This window comes from Battus philenor, unplaced genomic scaffold (genome assembly GCF_028537555.1).
Source record: "Battus philenor isolate CCGP_79_NKW_IND1 unplaced genomic scaffold, ilBatPhil1.0.hap1 SCAF_13, whole genome shotgun sequence".
Classification (NCBI taxonomy): Eukaryota; Metazoa; Arthropoda; class Insecta; order Lepidoptera; family Papilionidae; genus Battus; species Battus philenor.
In genome coordinates this window covers 11,122,284-11,147,024 of record NW_027181675.1, presented here as the reverse complement: position 1 = coordinate 11,147,024, position 24,741 = coordinate 11,122,284, and the positions used below count along the sequence as shown (strand labels likewise).

Genomic DNA, 24,741 nt, shown 5'->3' with positions numbered 1-24,741 from the left:
ACCGCTGAAGCCTTAAGGTTTTAGAGTGGATACCACAGTCGTCTGCCCACAACATATACGTCTGTACGTCTCACCTTGTTAAGGTCGTCGAAAGACGCAGGATGCAAGTTACTTCTAACCTATGCAAATCTATTGAAGAGGCTTATGTTCAGTAGAAGACGCCCTATAGCTGTAATAATCATCACGTTGCATATGCCTCGTGCTGTATATATTCAGTAATGTTTGGTATTAGAAATATTAATAGCAGTCATAGATTTCTTCATTGTTTCAATTTAAAATTCGTAAGCTAAAATTAATGTGATAACGTGTCGATTTTTTTTTATTTTTTAAAATAATTTTTATTTTTAAATGTATTTAAGTTACTTGGAATATAGGCTGTGTAGGTCACGATAAGCAGCAAGATAAAATTTGTATCATTGTGACAATTCGACTGTCCCTATGTGTTCTAACGAACCCTAAAAATATTATATTGTTAGAATACTGTTTGGAGTTGTTTTTTAAGATATATTTATATTGGTAATTATATTTGTTGTCGTTTTCATATACCAAACAGATTTAATTAATAGCATTAGCTTTTAATTGTCATTAGATTTAATTCTAGAAAAAATAGCATAGATTCGATAATATATTTGTTATTTACTTATGAACCGACAGTTATTTATTTTAATTCATTTGTAGATAAATTAGTTATTTTATTTTTCGGCTCTTTGTTTGTATAATTGTATTTTCATAATCATATTACTGATGTTCGGTACTGAACAGAGGTTGATTACGGGTGTATGATTCCGTCGAGTTCTGGCTTCGGATCTAGAATGTATTAATTAAAATTTTCGTTATTGCGTCAGCGCTTCGATTGTTCATTTTTATTTAGTGCAGGTTTTAATTATTATTTTATATTTAAATATTAGGAAGGATTTCATTCTATTTTGTTGCTCATTTGATTCTGTAATTAATTCGTATTTTTTTGTAGTGTATTTATGTTAATAAATTAACTATCGTCAACTTCAACTTTTCACTAATACATCACCATCTTATCATCATGTCAGCTGATAGACTCCAACTGCAAGGCATAAGCCTTTCCTAAATAATTCCTACAAACAATGACCGATCTTGCCCTGCCCCGACACTAACTACAACTGTAAATAATTATAAAAATGTCACGTACGTTACATTCTCTTTTTCGATATTCCTCAGTGCCTTAAGACAAAGTTCTATAAGTTACGTCTGGTTTGTGACGGCGAGGAACGTAATCTTACATTTCAGGGCTCATTAGGAATCTCAGTCGCTTAACAAACCATAGAGAGTACAAGGCTTTGGATTTATCTACGAGATCGAATCATAAAAGAGAAAATCCATATAAGAACGAAAGAAACCGACATAGCCCAACGGTTTGGCAATTTGAATAAAAGGCAGTGGCCAGACCACATATCACGCTTTAAAGACCGGGTCTTTTAGAAGCGGAGACCAGGTAACGGCAAGCGCAGTTTAGAACTTCCACGCACAAAATAGACATACGACCTTATTAACTAGCTCAGTGATTCCCAAAGTGGTCTATTTCGTGTGTGTGACAAAGTGTTCCCCTAGAGGTCTATGATAACCTGCAAGGGGTCTACGTCAGCGAAAATAAAATTTAGGGGTCCATGAAATGGAAATGGGGGTCAACGATAGTGGATCTCAATACATACACTGATAGTACCTATTTACCTACATTATACTATCTACATTTTCAAAACATTTACATTTTTTATAAAAGTACCTGTGAAGTAAAAATTAAAAAAAAAACGGATATCAGCAATTCTGGCTGCAAAACAACATACCCGTTACTTATCGCGTATTATGGAATATAGCGAGGAAATTTTTAATTTCCTTTCCATCGTCATACCTAGTGGAAAGAGAGTTCAGTGCTGTTACTAATCTCCTAACGAAAAAAAGAAACAGACTGGACATCATTAGCCGAGGAGATTTAAGATCAACCGTTACAAAATTGACGCCAAATGTTGATAATTTATTATTAAAGCATCAAGTTCATCCTTCTCACTAAAAATATTAACCTATTGCTTAAGTATTTTATGTTTATTTAATGTTACATATATTTTACATAACAGATACAAAATTTTGTTTTGAGTAGTTTTAATTTAAATTCAATTAATAAATGTATAAATTAACATGTGCTTTTACTCTAAGTTTTTAACATTAAACTTCACTACAGTTAAAAATTTACAGGAAATCAATATCAGGTAAGTAGGGGGTCTACTCAACACGGAAAAACATGGCAAGGAGTCTACGACACAAAAAAGTTTGGGGAACTCTGAACTAGCTAGAAGACGACGGAGGCAACCAGTACTAATAAAAAATGAGAGGAGGTCTATGTACAACAGTGGACATCCTAAATCTAAAATTATGATAACGGAGATATAAAAATGAAAGAAGCATCACTATCATATTGCTAATTTAATATTTTACTAACCTAATGGTACGACGAAATATATTTTTATTTGAACACTTGTATAAACATGCCGCGTACTAGTGAGTGTTGCATTTCCTAAATTTTCGTCTATCCAATATCAATATTTACATAGTCTTGAAGGTTCATATTTTATTATTATTAATTTAGTAGAGTGAATGTATTCTTATAGTATAAAATCAAGCGGAGATTCGCGACTACTTCTCAGGATCTCAAAATTCAAAATTAAATGCATACCTTATACACGTTGCAACGAAAATATTAGTTTCGTAATTTAAAAGCTAAGGTGCCTTTAAAAATAGAACTATACAAAATTGATTTACTCTTATTATAATCTACTTTGAACTTTGAATGGTTTATAGTGATGATTTGTGTACGTCAGATTTAGCTTCTCTATAATGGCATTTTTCAAATTGAAGCTACAAAGGTTGTACAAGCGCGTTGAACTTAGAAGAACCCACAACTCACTTAGTTGGGTTTTTTTAGTAATCGATTCCGCAAATTTTATTTCGTACCAACAAATTGAGGACCTTTCAAAAAAAATTGCTATATGTAAAAATTAAAGTTTATTATTTAGTGTTAACATGTTAAAGTCCACTTATGTGCCTTCAAAGATATAATTTTTTTATATAGTTGTAATGGAATAGGCCTTTGTCTTCAATCTCACCTGATGGAAAGTGTAGATGAAGTCTAAAGTGGTACACTCCCATCCAAAAATAACCTGTTCACTCTACTCTTAAAGTCTTTAGAGTTCAACTCATCAGGAAAAATAGATCCAGACAGGTCGTTTCAATTCTTGGCGACTCTTACCGTCAAAACCGTTTAGTTCGACTTTTGGGTATGTCAACAACGTATAGATGAAACTTTTGCCTGCGCCTGGTAGTCCGATAAAAGAATGGAGATGGCTCAATCAGTTCGAAAAGAGCCTTCGAATCGATAATTATTCATTGTTACTCGATGACAGTAGAATATTTTCATTCGGCCAGTTTTCAGCCAGCCTCATTTATTTTTATATTTTTTATTATTTAACAAAGTATGCAGTGGGTGTCACTAAATATTACTTTTTACATTATCATCGCTCTGCAGTTATGTCTTTCTAATAATAATATTTTTAAATTAACAATATCAGTGGCAACTTGTATGCGTATATAAAAATGATAAGTATTTCTATAGTACTCCCTAAATGGAGTTACGTACACAAAAATAATATAAGTTTAAATGTTGGTCAGCGCCCGGGCCAGGAGTGTCGAACGGCGAACGGGTCGCGGGCCGCAGCGATGCAGATAGCCACGTTTGCGTGCACAATTGTCGCATCCCCGCCCGCGTGCCATTGTGCCAGTGGGGACACGGCCTTAATTGCGGCCCGGAATAAATTAAAACCAGAATGTTATCTTGTAGCCCTGCAATGATCTACGAAGCGGGCCGTTTCTATTGGATATCGCTGTATAATTAACGAGTACTAATATCATACCAGCGGATGCGCTATCGCTGTCTACCTCTTTTGGAAAACCTTTTTTTTTTTTCAAAATAAGTCTTTTCTAACCTTTTAGAGATATTGCAAGGGCTCTAAGTGTATGTTATTTTAAAACAAATTAACTAGTTCTGGAGTCCATTTTGGATCACTTCTCAAGGTCTTCGAAAAATAGCTCGGTTAGATGCTGACCAGTTTTGACTTTTATTGAAAGTCTATTGGGTAGGCTTATATCCAACAGTGGACATATTATGTCTGAAATGTTGTCGATGCTGATAAAGTTATAGCGTAAAACCAAACTCTAATTATGTCAATTTTTTATATAACCAATTAGTTTTTAATAACCAATGTACCTTCCATTACCAAGGATAGAGAATGAAGGCTTAATTTTGAAACAAATTGATTTTAGTATGAAACAGATGGATAACCGTATTTGTTTTTAATATATTATCAGTAATCAAGAGGTTTTATCAATCATGAAAATTGACTGCAGTGAAGAGTCGGAAAATTTTAAATGAGAATTTCCTACATAACCGTAAACAATTAATGAGTATTGATATTATAAATAAGCTCGGAAATGGAGCTTTCATTGACCAAGCTTTTACCGTTGCGATCGTAAAATCTAGCATAAAAGCTTCGCTAGCTCGGTTCGTAGTTGCGCGGAACTTTGTGGCACTTACGCGAGCAATACTTATTGCTTGTTATTCAAGTTCTTTGTTAATTGAAATGCGTGTAAATAGTTGTGGCGTTCACAGGGGTTACGAAACAGCCTTATTAAGGCCCGCTTCCACGCCGCTTTGCACTGTCTTAATATATTTAGCGTCTAGTTAGGCAATACTAAAGACTTTGTTGACGAACTAAATGTTTTTGTTGGTAATGGCCTTCCCTACAATTAAACTTTATCTTTAGATTAACATACGTCATCTTTTTGAATGATTGTCGCTTTTAGAATTAAGTCATTTAGTTGTTCTAGACGTTTAGGTGTAAGATTGTACCATTTGAAACTGATAAATTTTTGGTTTAGATAGTTTTATTTTTTTTTAATATTTCATGTTCATGTATGTTTTAATTCTATGTTTTAATATTAAGGATAAGATGCTGGAAACAGATCATTTCCAAAACGGTGCTATTAAAATGATGATTATTATATTATATATTTTTCACTCGTTTGTCTTCAACAGCTGGACAAAGACTTTCGATACAAAATTTAAAATAGGCTATTTTTATTACAAAAATAACCTATGTATTGTATTTCTAAACACAAATTACTGTTAGTGAAAGTAAATTATCAAATATTCTTAATTTTTGAGTCTTCTACGAGTCAATTCTTCTCGAGTGTTAGTGAGTGGTCTGCCAGCAGACGGGGCGTGATTAGGTTGTACACTGGGTAGACCGATGACATAATGAAGGTCTCAAAAAGTCTCGTGGCGGTTTTTTGAGGAGATCAAAGCTTTGCAGTGGGCGTCTATCAGCTGACAAGGTGATCATGGTGAATAATAAATTATTACGCGATTTTAAATGCAGTCTCTTTGAATGAATTTACAAAATAATATTGTTTAAGATACCTCTTAGTTAAAGTTTCTTTGCTAAAATAAACACGGATATTCTTTACTGCCCTGCCCAGAATACAGTTACGAAAACAAAGTAAAGATAATATCTTGATTTAAGAAAACTGCACATACGGTCCATGCATCTGCTTCAACATCGCGGGTTCAGCCCCCGGGTCGAGAGAAACATGTTTTGACTAAATATGGCATGCGTGTTATCACCTTTTTTCAACTTTTTTAAAATTATTCTGTCTTTTGTCCGAATTTATTTAAAAACAGAATATAACCATATTAAGAACATAATATCTGTCGGTAATTTTCTCCAATTCCTCTTGATTAGTAGAGAAAGCGCTTTTGCATGTTACTTCAACATTTAATCTGTACTTGAAGTTATTAGGTTGAGTTATATTCGTATGTAGTAACTAACATTGTTAGGTGCTCCAAATATAGCATTTTTTACAGCACATCTATGATTGATATGAGTTTATTAACATAATTTATAATTAATGAAAAAGTAACAAGTCATACTAGGTAAGTCGAACTTTTATAAAGACGTAGATCGTTGAAAAACAACTCGAATGAGTAATATTCGATAAACTACGCAACATTTTCTCGTCCAATTTCTATCCACATCTATCCATGTAGCCGAACTGATTGGCATATTGAAGTGTCAGTGGGTAGACCTCATAGCGCGTACAATAGACGGCTGCTGAGGACTTAAGGTTTTGGAGTGAAGACTACGAATGTCCACCCACAAGGTGAACAGATGACCTTGATAAGGTTGTCGGAAGACGCTAGATACAGCCAGTTTCCTAGCAGTCCTATTGGAAATCTATCAGGGAGACCTATGTATAGCAAAGAACATCTTACGGCTAAAATGTTGGTGATGATGATGTCTGACTTCCGTAAGCCGCCTGGTGTCAAGGCCCAATGAGCTGTCAAAGTAAATCAAATATATAAAAATATTATTCTGTACATAGTATCATATGTCAGTGATTTAACAAGTAAAATTAAACAAGTTTAAAGCGTGTCTTGAAATAAGAATCGAGGTGTCTAAATCGGAGGATACACAATGCTGTCCTACGCATCGATACGATATAAAAGATCTCACAGTGGGCTTAGCGTTGCCAATAATCAATCTAGTTTTACATCTGATTAAGTACAAATTACAATACAAATAGAACAGTCACGACTCCTTTTATACGAACCGAAACATTACATCTACATTTTCACGTAAATGTAACTTTGAACTTTAGACCTATAAGATAAGGTTTAAAATTTTTTCTTATAGAATTGACATAGATGTATCTTATTTTATGATGGTTCCATTTAAAAAAAAAGAATTATCGACAAAGCTGCTAGATGATTGTTAACTTTATTACATACGGGATAGGATATTACATAAATGTGCGCGTGTGTTTCCTTCGCGCTCTGCGACAATGTCTTTGCATTTATCTCAAGGTGACATAAGATGTAAATACCTATTGTATTAGCACTAAAAAACCGTGACCTTAGGCTGTATAAAGTTCACTTATGTGCTAATGATACGAACTCAGATGTGTGCATAAATATATTTGCACATCTGATATTATACGACTGCGTAACGTGGGCGGAAAATCTTTGGAAATCCCGTACTACTGATGTCATGTTAAAGTTATTCTTCTCATACCTAAATGACATTTCAGTGCCGCGAGTTACCTTACCATAATGTTGTTATTTAAATTTGAGAGGCATGTGTACGTAAACTGTTTTGACTCCCGTGCGCGTTCAACATGAAACAATAACAAGCAAAATGAACGCTGTTGTAAGATAAAACATTTTCTTGTACAACCCTAAAAGAAGTACAAAAGTGATAAGTTGCGGGGGCACAACAGGTAGGCGGCACACACGCGCGCTTGACATGTGACTGCGTGTGGCGACACACAAGTACAAAAGAGTTCACCTGTAAATAACGCTCACACATCCACATTGCGAGCAATAAATCTGCCCCAACACGAACGAAATAGTTCACTCACACAGGCGCGTGTTTCACCTGAGTCACCTCCACACGGGTTCAGGTCGAATACGAGTGACACCACACTGTTACATTTTCACCTGTTGAGTGCTAAGTGTGAGTGTAGATGTGACTCAGTGCGGCTCGGTTCAGTCGGGCCGACTGTTTGGCGCGCTGAGGTTGTATCTGAACGCATCGCTGCGTGCCGGCCCACGTGTGCCAACCGCATACTAATTGCCCTGTGATAAGTGCGTAGACTTTTGACTGTCGATAACATTGTGATATCGATTGCCATTTTTATTATTTTTATTTAGACTTTAATCGATTATAATAGACGTTTAGTGGACAGTGTTAAGAGTGATTAAGTGACTTTTAGAGCATTGTTATTGTCGGACAAACTGAGGAATATTTCAGCGGCGGAAGACTGCCTTTGGAAATACCTGAAAGGTGAGTTTTCAGTTGCTGAAAATTGTTTAAATTTATAGTTAATATCGTTAGGTCTCAGTCCAAGTTGTTCAAATTTTATCGATAAAATGCGATTGCTTAGTTAAATTAAAAAAATAATGTTACTTTTCATTAATACATTAAAGTTTTTTTCTAAATCAGATTACTTGTAAAGTTACTGTAATGATTATTTTGTCTGTATATTTTTTATTAACATCTTATGGTGAACGGTACCTTTCAGTTTTCTTTTATATATTATATACACGTGCCTATTGGCTTATAGATTTCCTATTAGCAATAACACCATTTGCATTTTTTAATTTTTTATCTTCGTTCAGTTAATCTAGCGTTGATTTCATGCGCTTCTGTCTTATCACAAAAATATTTTTCTCTTTACCTACTAGACGGAATAACACGTTAAGTGTCATTCTTTATTTGTATACGTATTATCTTTACTATACTTCGTTCTACTATACTGAAGTAACGGAAATTTATTAATCTTGGTATTTCATGCATGAACTATATGCCAAACATATAAATAAAATTGAAATTCAAAACAATAATAATAGGTTTTTAACATATATTGTAAAACCATCACAGAATAATAAAACTGTTTATTAAACATATGCTTTACAAAAGTTATAAATAAATATATATTATAAAATGACGAAGTTATTATTTAGTGTAGCTAATAACTATAAAAAGGCAATATGTTCAACGAAAGATAGATTTTTTTTTATTTAGGAGTCACTAAAGAGACGTGTCGATTGCAAGGATAAATTTATTGATAAGAGAATATGACTTTAAAGCGATGAACGAAGATGAAATGCTGTGTGATGAAATAATTATGTTTGCCGAAAATATGGCATGTCCTAAGCGGGTTTTATATGTTATATGTAAATTCAAAGTTACGAACAGAATTGAAGAACTGCGCAAAAATTGTGTTTTGAAATTTTGAATAATATCATATAAAAATCAGTCGAATATCTTCCTCGACTTATGTCCTAATGTTTTATATAATACGTATAATATTTTGACCGCCATCGAATATGCTATCATTGATTGATTACTGTTTTTGTTTCCAGTCTACTGATGTATCAAAATTAAACAAAACATGAATAGAAACCAAATATAGTATTATTACTATTTATCTGTGTTGATTATCGATATATAAACTGATTTAAGTTTTAAGTTAATGTTGCTAACAATCAACAAGCAGATTAAATAGCTTACTTTGAAGTATTTGTTGAATGTTTGCATACGCGATTTGATAGCCAAGTTCAAGACGCCTGAAAGTTTCTATTCTTTATTTTTAAGTAAGAAGGACTAGATTAACAATTTTTTTTTTATTCAAACCATGTATTGAAATGTATAAAATTTTATTACGTTGTTTGATAACAATAAATGTTAGATGTTAAATATTAAGTCAACAATTCGATAAACTTAAATCACTATTATTTATAAGGAGACCATTACAATTTTAATTTCAGAGACAATAATTTGATATACTTTTTATTTTTTACAATATTAATAATTTTAGAATTAACTTTAATCGTGGATAATAAGTGTTCAGGTTGTTTTATTTTCGCGAAATACCTAAGTATAATAATTTTACCTAAGTAAACATACGTTCTAATGTGTGAATGAGTTTCTTTTAAAAACTAAAAAATTAGGACAAATATAAAAAAGGTTTGTATTAGTTAGTAAATAAAAGCATAAACTATTAGTTTTTTAAAAGAAGTTATCTGAGATTGCATAAAAAGAACTTTAAAAAAAAAAGCATGAACCTGGATTAAGCTGAAGAATGTCCCCGAGTAATATTGCCGAAAAAATAAAGGCGTATTCATTAAAAAAACTACGAACTAGTTTTATTGAAAACCTATAGGCAGAGTTATTTATTTATTTAAAATATTTTTGCATATTTTATGTATAGCGGTGAACTTAATGCCGAAGGCATTCTCTTCCAATTAACCACTAGGCGGTGCAGAGATAGATTAATAACGGTATTTTGCAGCAGTGGACGTCTAAAATCTGAAGTCATGAAAGTAGTAAAGAAAAAAAAATTCTGACCATTCGGAAACGTAAATAAAACCGCAAGGTAATCATTAAAAAAACACTAAACTAGTCTGTGGTAACAGTAGTGACGTAGGAGTACTCGTTTATAAATCTCAGAAGATTATTATTCTAAAACTATGCAGCTAAAATTATCAATAATACATATAATAATAATAACGTTCACGTACATAAGGAACCTGCATAGATTTCCAATATCACCGGTTGGAGTTGACCTGCATCTAGCGTTTTCCGACCTTAACAGGGTCGTTCTTGTGGGTGGACATCCTACGTCGAGCTTGCGGGTCTGTAGTCTTCACTCCAGAACCTCATTGCCCCAGTGGCTATCTCCTCTCTCTCTCTCCTCTCCTCCTCTTCAACTTGCCAATTCGCTGGGCTATGAGGATTCCTTTCGTGGGTCTACGAATCTCGTTTTCTATTCGATCTTGTAGAGAAATGTCCTCGCTCCATGGCCTATTGCACAATTACGAGATCGCAATAAATATATAAAAATGTGTTTCTGACAAACAACTGTAAACAAAGTTGTATAAAATTAACTGAATGTAAATTAAACTGTTTGATTATTATTTCTAATATTAGGAAGTTAAAAATGATGCAAATAGTTGTATACTTCTATCTAATAACTAGAAATATAATTACTAAACAATTGATATTAGTATAAGTCTCTTTAGTATATAAAAATTAATTAGGCGATTCAAAAATTGATTATAGGTGTGAAAGTTTTAAAGGTGATACATTTATTATCAATTAATATATGGTACACCCTATTCAAATATCAGTGATTTCAGAAATAACACATAAGGTATTGATGTAATATTTATATGAATCGTTTTCATAATTCAGATAACCATATATTGAAATTACTGTTTACTATCTGTTTCTGCAGACTTCGTAAGTAATTTATTGGTCTATCGTATTCCAGTGGAAAAAAATAACTAAAATATCATATATCAGAGTAATCACTTCATACAGAATAATAATAGGAGTAAAAGTTTAAAAGCGTTTTACTGACAAATTAGTTACACATTCACCTCTTCAAAGCTGTTACACCTGTATACCCCTTTCAGTTAAAAGTTGTATTATGATATTGGAAACATTTCCAATGTATTTCGCGTCACCGGTATCAATTACAATCGTAATTGTCTGTAATTGGACATATTATAGGCATTTTAAACGTGGGCCGTGACGTCGGAACGTGTGAACTTATGTAATTAGCTTGGTAGTTATTATCGATGTTGATAGGTAATTTATAAAAAAAGTTTAAGATAACATCAGTAGAGATGGTTAGTGATGGTTGATGATGACATAGGAAAATTTATGTGATGTCTTGTATATTGTAATTAATACAGGGTTATTTAAGGGTGAGTTTATATCAGTTATTTAACTAATGTTTAGAGTAATATTGTTGCTAGCTTAAAGTTTGGTATCGGTGGAAAATTCTAGTCTTATCTAACCTGATATGATTCACTGATAGCACACAGATCTGCTTAGCACTCAATAGTATCTGGACGCTGACCTCTTACGTTCACTGACTTGCCGCACTGATTTATCTTACGCTTTCACTGTTAAGCCATTTTGATCTGGACTTCTTCCATGTATTTACATCTTTCAGTTCGAACTCCCTCTTCAATGAACTAAACTATTTATTCTGCACCTTGCGAAAATATCTTTGACTTCGATTCACATCGGTTCCTTCGTCACGTGTGTTGGTGCGTTTTATGATATCTATTTTCTAACATGCGTTGAAAATTTGTCGAGAAGTAAACACACTATCTTAAATGATAAAGTCAACTGTTTACAGGCAAAAGGGTTTATATCTCAGATTTTTACCAAGATAAGATCAACGAATCAATATATTTAATTCATACACTGGAATGAACCTTTATAGATTGAGATATTTACTATATATTATTATTCCAATTTGTCTTGGCTCCCGCACGTCAATGAGGTCAGCAAAAAATTACATTTTTCACTTCACTCGCTCAAATGCCTCCAGAACTTTTTACCTCTGAAAACCAAGATCTCCCTCGTACAGACTCTCCTTTTCCCCATTCTTGACTACGCTGACGCGTGCTACCTGGATGCCACTGAGAAGCTTCTAAACAAACTAGAGCGTCTCCAAAATGTATGTATTAGATTTATTTTCGGTTTACGTAAGTACGATCATATTTCCCAGTTCCGATCGCAACTCAAGTGGCTTCCAATTCGTCACCGCAGGAACGCTCATGTTCTTTCTACTCTCTATAACATCCTATACAATCCCTCTGCTCCTTCTTATCTCCGTAACCTCTTCCACTTCTCCCGGGCCCAAGACAAACCTTGTCGTACGAACGTAAGGACGTCACTGGCCATCCCCACCCATCACTCTGATTTCTTTTCCTATTCCTTCACTGTCCATGCCGCAAGATTATGGAACGCTCTCCCCTACGAAGTACGTGATTGTCCATCATTACCTGTATTTAAAAAGCGAGTCAAAGAGCACTATTTATCGCTAGTTGTCTAGTATATATAATATTTTTAGTTATATACGTTATATATGTATTTATGCTTATATTATGTATATATATTATTTATTATGCTTATTTATGTAAGTATATAATATGTAAGTATACATTTATGTTCATGTTAAGTATGTAATTATGGTCAAAAGTCGTATCTATTGTAAATATTTCAATTTAATTATTATGCACGTTGTGTCTGCCTTACTTTTTATGAATCTCCTTCCGTAGGCCTACTGGAAAAAATTTCTGGTTAGAAATAAGTAGTGCCTGTTGTGTCAGTTATATTTGTATTGTTACTTTAGTGTTTTTATTGTGTACAATAAACTGTTAAATAAATAAATAAAAAATAAATAAATAAATATAATTGTGTATTTCTACAAAATAAGTTTATTTCTGCTTCATTCTATTTGATTGTCATTGTGGTTGATGTATCTATAAAATAAATACGGCCCCCCCACTAGGTGAATCAAAGACATAGTCAAGATTATGGGATACAACTGTAACAATACAACTGCTCGATATAAGTTCGAAGGTTACCTAAGTTATGTTGGTAAATTAAAAAAAAATTGTTTTACAGGATTGGGTGGCCGTTTGCGGCCCCCAATCCTGTAAAACAATTCCCTTAGTATTGATTTCGCGCAAACGCCGGTTTAGGCTGTCACTCGAATAAAGCAAGGATTACCCTACCCTCGCTATATAATTCGCGCTCATTAAGCAAATGACACCGATATGTCAGTTTCTTTTATGTACACAAATATGGTCGGGCGACGGTGGACGGCGAGTTCAGGCCGCGAGGTGTCCGGTTGCGACCGCAGGAGCCCCACCGGTGTTACGGACGGTCGCCTTTTTTTATCTTGACGTGTATAAGATAACGCTGTGCTGAGATACAATCGTCTTAAAACCTGCCTCAACAGTGTGCACTGCCTTTATTCCTAGCTTTTTTTTTAAATCTTAAACAAAGCCTTTATGTTTGTAAATCCTATTGAAACTCACCTTTTTACTAAGCTATGCACTATTTTTCGTAGTATGCTCATTAATAATTGCACAAATATTAAACTCTATTAAACTTTTGTAAATTAAAATTTTGTATATATAAATTATGCATTAAATATGTGAATGTACCTAATGTATATTTTTCTCTTATAAATTCTATTAACTTTACACCGACCGTAATTAAGCTCCCGTATAATAACATGAATATCAACGAAGAGCTCTCGATATACTTGGTCCGGTATTGTAATTATTAATAATTCGTTCCTTAACTATGTTTTCATATGATATTTATTTGATAAACTTTACAATGAAATATGTTTCTATAATATTATATTGAGCTTTAAATTTATTGAACAGAAAAAACGGCAAATATAATGATGACCCATTCTTTGAAAATACAATGACTAGAAAGACGGCTGAAACTACTTAGGAATGTGTGAAACAGATCTTAATTATACTTCAAACTTAAGTAATACTTTAAGTAAGTTCCTGTTCCATAAGTGTCTTTCGCGGTGGTAAGTGCGTGGTCGCTGGTTGCGGGCAGCACAAGACCGATCAACGTGGCGATCTTTAGGGAAAGCCTATGCCGCAGTGGGAGTCCATCGTTGAAAGGAGAAAGAAGATAGATCCTTCTCAATACAAACATACTACATCAGTTTAAGAATTGGGATGAGTGTGGGTTTGATTCTCAGCTTACTATGTAATAGTATAAATTATAATACATATCTCTCATCTTCATTTCAGCCGGACATAGGGTTTTGTAGTGCTTACATGCGTTAAATATAACTATGAAAGAAAATTGGGGTCCCGTATTGACTTACCCATAACTCCCTCTCTTGATGTAGGCTTGTATCCCAATCCTACTGCTACCTTTATAATATTAAGCTAATATATACGAGCATACATACTTTTTTTAAGGAAAAGTTAATAAAATACATATCTACTCCGCTTAAATTTTGCTATTTATAGACCACCGAACGAAAATAAACGTCTACGAACAAGGAATATTATGGCAAATTTCTTATTAAATCGAAAATTAATAAAAACCCCTGAGCATTATAAGCGGTTTCCACTTACCTACTGTAATAAGACGATATAAATTAATAAAACTCAGTGAAATTATTAATTAAGTTTCGTTAATATTTTATAATTAAGTGAATATGAATACGGACTAAAGTAAATTAATTTAAATGACGCAATACTAAAACCACTGAATTTTTCTATGCGATAAGAGTTCATAGGTATTTCATGCATGAATTTATACACAATTATATACATACATGTGCACATACACTATATTAAGAAGAGATCAGGTGATACTGCTAAAACTGTGAACAGAAATAAATCTTACATTAATCAAGTAAAAGCGAATGATATTCAAGCATATAATGAAAAAAGGAAGCGTACATAACGGAGTTCTTTCAACGCGAAAAATCGCTTCGTGTAACGTTTAAAAAAACTACAATTAACTGAGGGAGGTATTAATTCGAGGCTTTAGTATTCCGGCCCGGTACAAACCGTACAGTACGGCGCGATAATGCCAACCGGTAATCTAAAAAATACGCTCGCGTATTCCTACTTATTGGTGATTCGTGTTCAGAATAATTCGCAGATAGAAACGCTATATCAAAGCGGATTTGTAGATAATAGTATAACTTAATTAATTTTAATCGTTTCATTTCATACGTTTTAAATTACCAAATAATATTCTAGTTGTCGACTTTTGTGTAGCTTAGAGCTGTGCAGCTAGCTTATTTGTTATTAATTTAATTTAGATGTAACAGCCATTATGAAAATATCTTTGACACTTTCTTAGAGATATATAAAATCTAAACTATAATATTTAAATATTAGATGTAAAGAAACCTATATATTTTTAATTGTGAACGGTTATATTAAGATACTATATAAATAATACTACATTATTACACGTATTATTTAAAAAACGGATATCATACATGATATCAAAAATAAATAATAATAATTTAAAATATCATTTTATTATAAATATTAAGTACAGTTTTTATGATTATTTTGTTGCTTTATTAGTAGAGTTTCTCTTCATAATCACCATCGTTTGAGCCCATAGACACTGCAAGGAATAGACCTCCCTCAAAAGATACTTACGGGGGCGAGTTGGCGATCACAGAATAGTATTCAGAGCACACAGCTGCCCATTCTCAACAAACTCGTTTTTTAGCTGTGGCAATACTATGTAATTAAAGCTCAAAGTGTGAATTAGATAAGAGTGTACTCCGGGAATCGAATCCGAGACTTAGGCTAGAAGTTAGACTTTTACCGACATTATTATTATTATATGTTAGCATTTCGAGACGGTTTCGTGCTGCCTTCACTTTAGTGGACGATGAAGAAAATACAACGTCTCAAACGTCATCGAAACGAAGTTAATTTCGGATCCCGTTTCGCCTTTCATGTGATATAGGGTACAGTTTATCCTTATTCCAAAAAGCCACCATTAAAAACAGTTGCTGTTGATTATATAGTACATGCATATTCTTTTACGGCATCATCATCTACCAATCGATCCCGTGTGATCACTCCTATTATTGAAGTACAACTTTTACTGTAAATTATCCTTCAACAAACGATTCGGAGCAATTGATGAAGTGATTATACACAATATTAAAGAGACCTAAATAAAACAACGAAGAAATGAATTGACATATTGAAAAGTAAATAACAAATTGGTTTGATTTACATTTAGATAGAGACACTGAGGAGATTACAACATTCAAGGAGGTTACTGGAATTATACGATCTACTAAGATAACTATCTATTAGCTCTTTATCCGGAAACTCCACGCGTTGTTGTGGTCTCGTATAAATAGGTATAAAAACCTACACGCGTATGTGGCGACTCGCAGAGGAATTCCACAGGTCGATCGAGCGGCCGCGACCTCGGAGCTTCGCTCTGCAGTCGGCGCACGCGCGGGTCCGGCCATCCGCATAACCTTACGAGCCATCGCTTGCGCTGTCGACGCTGTGCCTTTTTATATCATTACGCCTCCGCGTTTATGGGACAGGTAGATTCAGAAATTTAGAATAATTATAATAAACGAATCAATTTATGTTGCAGATTACATTTTATGGAATATTAAAAACAATGGCGGTCCAAGGACACTGCCTTGTGGTACACCGAATGGTACAATTTCCTTATCACTAAACCGTAATTAAAAGGGACCCGTTGTATGCAATTACTAAGGTTGTGCTTAAGTCAAAATTTACACCAATTATTCCTACTCCATTAAGTTATTAGAAGAGAATAAAGAGACAGACAATGACAGATTGTTTCATGTCGTGAAATAAGACATCATAATTTTTTGTTATTATATCAGTTACATCGTCTTTGCTAGATTTTCTTCTTCTATAACTGATTGAATATCAGAAAGTATGTTAAAATATTCACTTAAGTTAAAGCGCCATGGAAGAGACCGAGAAAGAAGTGGCGGTAGCATGTTGGGGCTGATTCAAACAATATATACGTGTTTACTATCTTCATACTCTCCGTTTACGAATGTTATTTTTTAACAATTTTTTTTGTTTGCAGTATTATCGAAATTAACTTCTATTTCTTAATACATTAGTCAAGACTAATAAATAATTACAAGTAATGGCGCCACTGTTAGTGCATAAACAGTGGGGTCTTAACTTTCTGAAGTGGAGACTACAGACCGTCAAGCGCAGTGCAGGACGTCAATCCACGAGACGGACAGACGACCCAGTTAAGGTCATCGGTAGACGATGGGAGAAGGCCCTTTCCAACCGTTCCTTTTAAAAATCTATAGGGGAGGCTTATGTCCAGCAGTGAACTTCATACGGTTGAAATGATGATGACGATCATAATAAAATAAATGAAACACTTTCTTGTTAACTTTGTGTTTCAAAACAAAATGACACGAGATTGCAAAATTGAAATTTAACCGTTCTTATAATGAAAACAGTTTGTTTTAATTCACTAATCGTACATTATCACTAATAAATAAGTGTCAATCGGTTCCACTAAGCTTGAAATAATAATTACAGTATTCGCTCTACAATTTATTATTAATCTAATCCATTTATATTTGTTCTAATACCTCGCTTTATGTCCAACTTGTTGATTGTGTCAGAATAACTTGCGTTATTGTCTATGATATTGTTACTTAAAATGGTTGGCATTCCTCCAAACAATAGGGTCTTGTGAAAATTAAATACAAACTAGTTGTTTCCAGAAGCTTGTATTAAATTTAGAGTTGGACACAAATCTGAAATATTTATTTGAATATTTACGCCAATGTTGCAACTCGCTACGATTCTGTCTAGTTGTGTAGATGCTTGCGATACTAAGTAAAAGCTGTTTTTGTTTTAATACTTGGCATCAGTATATGAAGATACTGATCATTTCAATTTATTATATTTTGAAAAAGTTGCATTGAGAAATACACGTTTTTGTATTAATTTTAAATCTATATAGGCCACAAAGATTTTAACCATGAACGAAAAAAAGTAACTCTTTGTGCCCATAATAATAATTAACTTGTGTTATGGGCACAAGAGGAACATCAAATAATACCATCAGCATGATTTATAATTCACAGAAATTAATAACAAAATAAAAAATAAATATAAAAGTAACTTCGCGTGCCCATCGTAAGAATTAAGTTATGATAGGGGCTCAGGAGTAACTTCAAATAATACCATCAGCATGATATACAATTAACATAAATCAGTAACAAATGTTTACAAGGAAAAAATGAAAAAAGAAAAACTGCACATAGGAGACATGAGTAGTACTAAGCTTAGTATTTCTGTATGTTGTGTAAGTGTTTGTGAGCGATGCGATAATTCTAATGAATAACTGTTTCTGTATTCTCGTAATATAGATCAAGGAAACGTGAATATTTTTTTGCTTTATTTATAGACAAGATAAATATTATATAAACTTTTCATCTCATAATATAGAAAGGTATTAATAATGCGAAGAATTATTTCCGTCCTTTTCGTTAATAGCAATGGACTTATAATATAACAGTTCATTGCTATTTCATCTTCGTCATCATTTCATTTGTAGGACGTTCATTGCTCTTTAACTTCCGTAAAATCAGATGTACATTAATGTGTTTCAGTTCGCAAGGAGCTTTGTATTAGGTAAAATTGGTTGTATTTGTTTGAACGTACGGTTTGCCTTAGTGATTTTTATAGCTTCAATGAACTCAAAGCTAGATCCGGAATCCGTGTTCTATCAAGCTTAAATGAAAAAAAAAACACCAGACGCTTCAATGTGAGGCAATTTGTCTTGCGTTCTAATATACTAAATAAACTTAGGTACATCTTTTCGATCTTGACAATGATTCATGGATCACTTTACAAATAGTAAAATTATTGACATAAAAATACATTGATATGTGTGCTTATTCGAAAAGCGTATGTAATTGGTTGAAATTTTAAATGAAATGAATTATACATTAATTCATATTTTAAAGTTTATTGTAAATGGTGGACAAAATATTATTTAGCTTTCTTTTCCAGTCAATCTAGGAAACTATACATACTTCAGGCTGACAAAAAAATATTCAAAATATAAATATATAGAAGTTATAATAACATATAAATATATAGAACACGAAAGTGTATACTTTTACTTATATACATATGTACACAAAAAAAATATCAATTTATGACCAGAGTTTCCACGTATGAGAACTTATTGTTATGAGTCTGACTGACACGTTGATGACGACGACAACGTCCCGTTGGATGCGGGCTCGACTATTATACTTTTATGTATACATTATTAAATATTATAAAATCAAAATGATTAAATTATTTAATATGGATTAATAAAACATATTTGTAATAATTATTAATATTACATTCAAACACAAGTCATCATCATTTAAAACATAAAACGAGATCTGTTGGAAATCAGTCTCCTCTATTAATTTCCAAAAAGGCGACTGGAAGCGGCCTGCATTCAGAGTCTTCCGACGCTCTTAACAAAGTTGTTTATTACTGTCCTTGCCGGTCCGTGGTATCCTTTCCAGAACCTCAACTCCCCAGCAGCCATCAGTTCGACGCGCTATGTGAATTGCCCACCGAAAATTCAAGTTACTTTATTTCGTCTACGGAACTCCTAGTTTCTAATAAACAAACAAACATAATGTAAATAAATGAATACGAAAATCAATAAGGTGGGACTACCTGTATTCATAAATGTAATTTAAACTGATTTTATAACCAGACCAACAGACTGAGTAATTATTTTTAGTGTGTTTATATTATGAACTTAGACCACCATGGTCTGCAGCTAACTTACCTGCAGCTAACTTACCAGATCATAAAACATAAACGGTATTGTAAACGATTTGCTAGAAGAGAAGGAATATATTGAAACAGCGTTCCTTATATCTCTATGTGAAGTTGAAAAAAATACCCCGAAAAAAAAAATTCCTCTTACATTTCGATGTGTCAATAAACTATTACAATGATGAATTTACACAGCGACCGCAGCGCAATCAGATCAGATAGTGAAAAAAATCATCAAGCAACCTGCTGAACTGTCTCGAAATAAGAAATAAAACCGTCTAGCCGGTGGTAATTCGAGATCACGAGTGGTTTTTTACCGGTCGTTCCGCGCGGCCGGACCGCAGGTGTGGGTCGCGACCGGAGACCACGGCCGGACCGCACTACGTGACCAACTGATGGGAACTCGTAGGACGCAGATTGTTTCCTGGTTCAGTGGTTATATTTTTTTTTTCAGTTTCGCAATTTTATCTGGCTTCAGTTTAAAAGTAGAATATACTTTTTTTGTTAATACTTTTTAAAGCATTAGTTTTTAAAGATTATGAAAATTCATATTTATTTTGGTCAAAGGACTATTAGGAGTATAAGGCTTTCTGTAAACAGACGTGCATCACTAATTCATTACAATATATATATATATATATATATATATATATATATATATATATATACCTATTTGATGCGAAATAAGAATGTGCTAGGTGTGAATATACCAATACATGTCCTGTATGAATGTTTTAAGGATAGATTAGCCCTTTAATATAGATTTGTAAACTTTAATTTTAAAATATTATTTTAGTTTAATATTATAGATACTTTTTTGTTCTCAGAAAGATCCTCTCAGAAGAAATAATCGGAATTGATAGATAATTAATAATAAATAAAATATATAAATAATTATATAATATTTTTTTGACTCAACTAAGCTCTTGTACATGTCACTCAGCTTTCCCTACTCCTTTTTAAAAGAGGAGGTTTATCATTTTGCTTTTAAAGCTAGCAAAAGGTACTAATAACTTAGAAAATCATTGAAATATCTACTTATTTAAGGATTTTTGAGAAAGTGATTACGTAAATATTGTAAATATCCGGAAATAACTAATACTTGCTTGCCGGTATTTGACACAACTTAATACTTTTATTATAGTAGAATCCTCAAGTCTTTTGGATATTTATTGCGTATGAAAAACATAGGTATCATATGGAATTCATGGTCTACCGACAATGTTTTTCCTTTCATTAATTTTACTTAAGCAATAGGTTTTAAATAATGATAAAGCATTTACTATTAACAGCAAATAAATTACTTTCACTCCTAAAGATATACAATTTTATGCAAATGGCTGAAACGAGGCACTTTGTTATCGAACCTGGAACGTATTGTAACACGCGATCTTGGAATATTCAATGATCCCACGCGGACTTTTGTCGCTGTGCAACTTCGAGACAAAATCTTGTCTTTTTTTTAAATATTTATTAACGTTTATTTATTGCAGGCTGTCCTCCGCCCGCTTAGCGTGGCCAGTATTGCCTTTTGCGGATGTTATTTCATAAAATCCACTCACGGTAGCTTTCAACACGTCGAAAAAATATTTCAGCCGAATTTTAAATCTAGAGGTGCTATATTTTAAAATATACATTTTCTTTTATGAACACCCGCTCAACCGTTCTTGCAAGTGGAATTTCTTCCTCTTTTTTGTAAAATCTGTTCTGAGATGACCTCTACTTGTCGTAATGAATATACCTACCGAAATTAAACATTGGGATTCCAGAGATGTGATAAGACATTAAATACGTAGATACCTTTTGATACAAGGTTCCCGTAGCATTTTCCACCACTAATATTTTTAACATTTTATACTATTATTTATTTAATTACCCGCAGTTAAATAAACAAAATTTTATTGTAAACAAATCAATCCATACACTTTTATATACATGTTTATTCTTATATAAAATGCGTTAAACATTGTTTTATGAAAAAGCGGTAGCGATTTGTAATAATTATTATTTATGTTTGCATTAATTATATATCTTTTTTATTTATTAATACTCGAAGAATTTATAATTTTATTAAAAATAAATTGTATGTTTAATTCGCTAAATTAAACAAAATCTTTGATTTATTAAATAATTATTTTAATGTTTAAAATTATCAAAATCTTCCTTCTTCATAAGTACCATACCAGCCGTATGACGTCCACAGCTGGATATTTACCTCCCTCATAAGTTTCCAATAGAACCGATAAAGTATAAAAATACAAAGAAGCGACGTTTTATTAAATTGAGGAACATTAGCCGGTTTTGCTAGTATTGCATTATATTTGCAATTCTTCCTTACATCCATGTAAGGGTGATCCGGATGTCAGGCGAAAATAAGACACTTTAAAACCCGTCAGATAGATATAGATATTGATTATGTTAGGTATATGCCTCATCAGTCGACGATTCATAACCCAATGTTAACAATGGAAGTCTAATTTTTGCACATTTGCATGAAAAATACATAAGTTTTCATCTGCAATTACTAAATTATCTAAATGTATAAGGTTTGCAATTGAAACTAGAACGAGGACACTTATTTATTTAATACACATCTGCAACACATGAAAATGAACACCGATGAAATACGAAAAATATGAAGTGCAAACCGTTAAAACGTAAATGGCGATTTCCGAGGAACCATTGGATGGACTTTGTTAATAGGGAAAAACAGAGCAAACGGTCATCAAGTGATGCAAGAAGTTGGAAATGGCAACCTACATATATATATATTAAAATACACATTCGGAATGATTGGTTATAGGTGTAAAAGGTTTAGCATTTGCTGTCAATTAATGTATGGTTCACTCTGAACAAAAATAACGCAATGAAAATGTAGTAAAAAAAAGTTTTCGCTTAATGTCGTAAAGAAAAATTCAGATTGCTACATACTTAATAAATTACTGTTTGCTTTCTGTTCCTGTAGTCTATCTGCGTTATAGATTTGTCGCATTCTAATACAAAAAATACTTAAAATACGTAACATTTTCCAAAATGATTACTTCATTCAAGGTGATTGGAAATAGGTGTAATAGTTTTAAAGCCTTATCGCTAACAAATAAGCAATATATTCACCAATTTAAAGCGTTTACTCCTGTAAACTATCATCCTGTATCTAAAATATAAACGAAATGTTATGATAAAAGTCTTTTTGCGATCTGACTATATTGCTAAATGACCATTAGGCCGATGTTTATAAAAAGTAAACGATGATGCGTATGCTGGGTGTTCTTTTTTTCCGTCTACCTCTTAACACTGTAGCCCGGGTCTTATTTTCACTGAATTTACTTTTGACACATTGACAGGTGACATTTATTTTTCGAGACGAATGCAAATGAGCGCAGTAGCGGAGTCACGTCCTGCATTAAGTTGACTGAGATCTCGATTATGCATTACCATTGCATGTTTCCGCTGTATGTAAGGCATGGCGGCGGTGTCGGTCCGTTTATCGAGGGTAGATATTTATTTAAACCCCTTAATGAATTAAAACTTAATAGTATTAGTATTTATATATTACTTTTCTAATGACAATGACAACAACGAATGTATTGTTTTAATTTAGATTTGAGCACAGATAATAAATCTTTTGCACTAAGCACAGATAATAAACCTTTTGCTTAACTTTTTTTAACGTAGTCTCATTTACCACGAATCCAATATCTCTAATTAAAATTTAAAATATTTATTACAGTAGACGTTTACACGCATTTTTGAATCAATTAATTGAACATTACGAGTTAAAAGCCACCAATCTGCTCGGAATGCTGATCGATTGAAAAAAGGGCCAGATATTCAATACTTGCTCTTTTATAAATTTAATATTGTTTGATGTATACATTATGATATCAACCATGTACATTAGTAAATAAACCGAATTTCACACATTTTCTTTTACTTAAAAGTCTTGAATAGTACAATAATATTTTTTATAACATACGTTTAATTTTAGATTTGAGATTAAAAAAAGGTCTAAGATATTTTGTGGAACTTTATCATACACGCGTACACTCAGACTCATGAAGGATTTAGTAGCTCAAAATTTTATTTGGTTTGTTTATTTTATTTAATGTCAGTTTTATTTTTCTATGCGCATACTTTTAAAAAAATGTTTTTCATCTAACTCTATTTTTCTTTACACTTGTTAACATTCTTAATAATAGATGTCCCAAAAAGTGTTAACAAAAGCGTTTTACTGAGAGAATCCGAAACAAATCGATATAAATTCTGAATTGGTGATGGTTTTTGTGCTGAGGCGACATTTTTATGACCAGAACAGGTGCGGGTCACGTTTTGGAACAAGTGCACGGCTTAGTGTTTTTGCCTTTGCCCTGAGATGACGTCTTGCCTGATTAGTCTTGGTTGCAGGTGAACCAGCGGTAGCTGTGGTCACGGCTCATCTTGTTTTTAACGTTGTCATCGCTTTTAAAACATGACGTAATGGAGATTGTCACAACTTCGAACATTTATTATTTTATTATTTTTTATTTTAACAGATCAACAGTCCTTATTTTAAACTCTCATCATCATGATTTAACCATTTCATGGGGTGAACATCTACGCGGCGTTCGATGGTCCTTGGTCTCCAGTCCAGACCCTTAAGGCGCCTGCGGCCATCTGTTCCGAACGTGAAGAAGCCTGCCCACTGCATGTATATGTATGTTTATCCTTCGTAAGTTCAACACGAAGTGCTTACATATTGTGCGTATTATATGTTGCGTTAATTTCCTTAAAGGACATAATTTTATTTCATCTACTCATATTTATTTCTTGTTAACAAAACTTACTTCCAGTTTTTACTGATCAGGCGTCACATGTAAGTCCATACCTCTAAGGATATCTACGCTATAATGATTTTACGTCACTGGAAATTTTTTTTTAAAAAAATTGGCCAGTTTAAAAATATTACTAAT

At 32.9% G+C, this 24,741-nt stretch overlaps 1 protein-coding gene across 1 annotated transcript in view; it reads left to right on the top strand.

Moving 5' to 3' along the window:
• Nucleotides 1-7,643: 7,643 nt before the first annotated feature.
• Nucleotides 7,644-24,741, top strand: part of LOC137933620 (mucin-1-like) — a 218,350-nt gene continuing 201,252 nt past the window's right edge. Inside the window, exon 1 of the mRNA XM_068777648.1 lies at nt 7,644-7,922. The gene's annotated coding sequence lies outside the window, so the exon portion shown is untranslated. The remainder of the gene's footprint in view (nt 7,923-24,741) is intronic.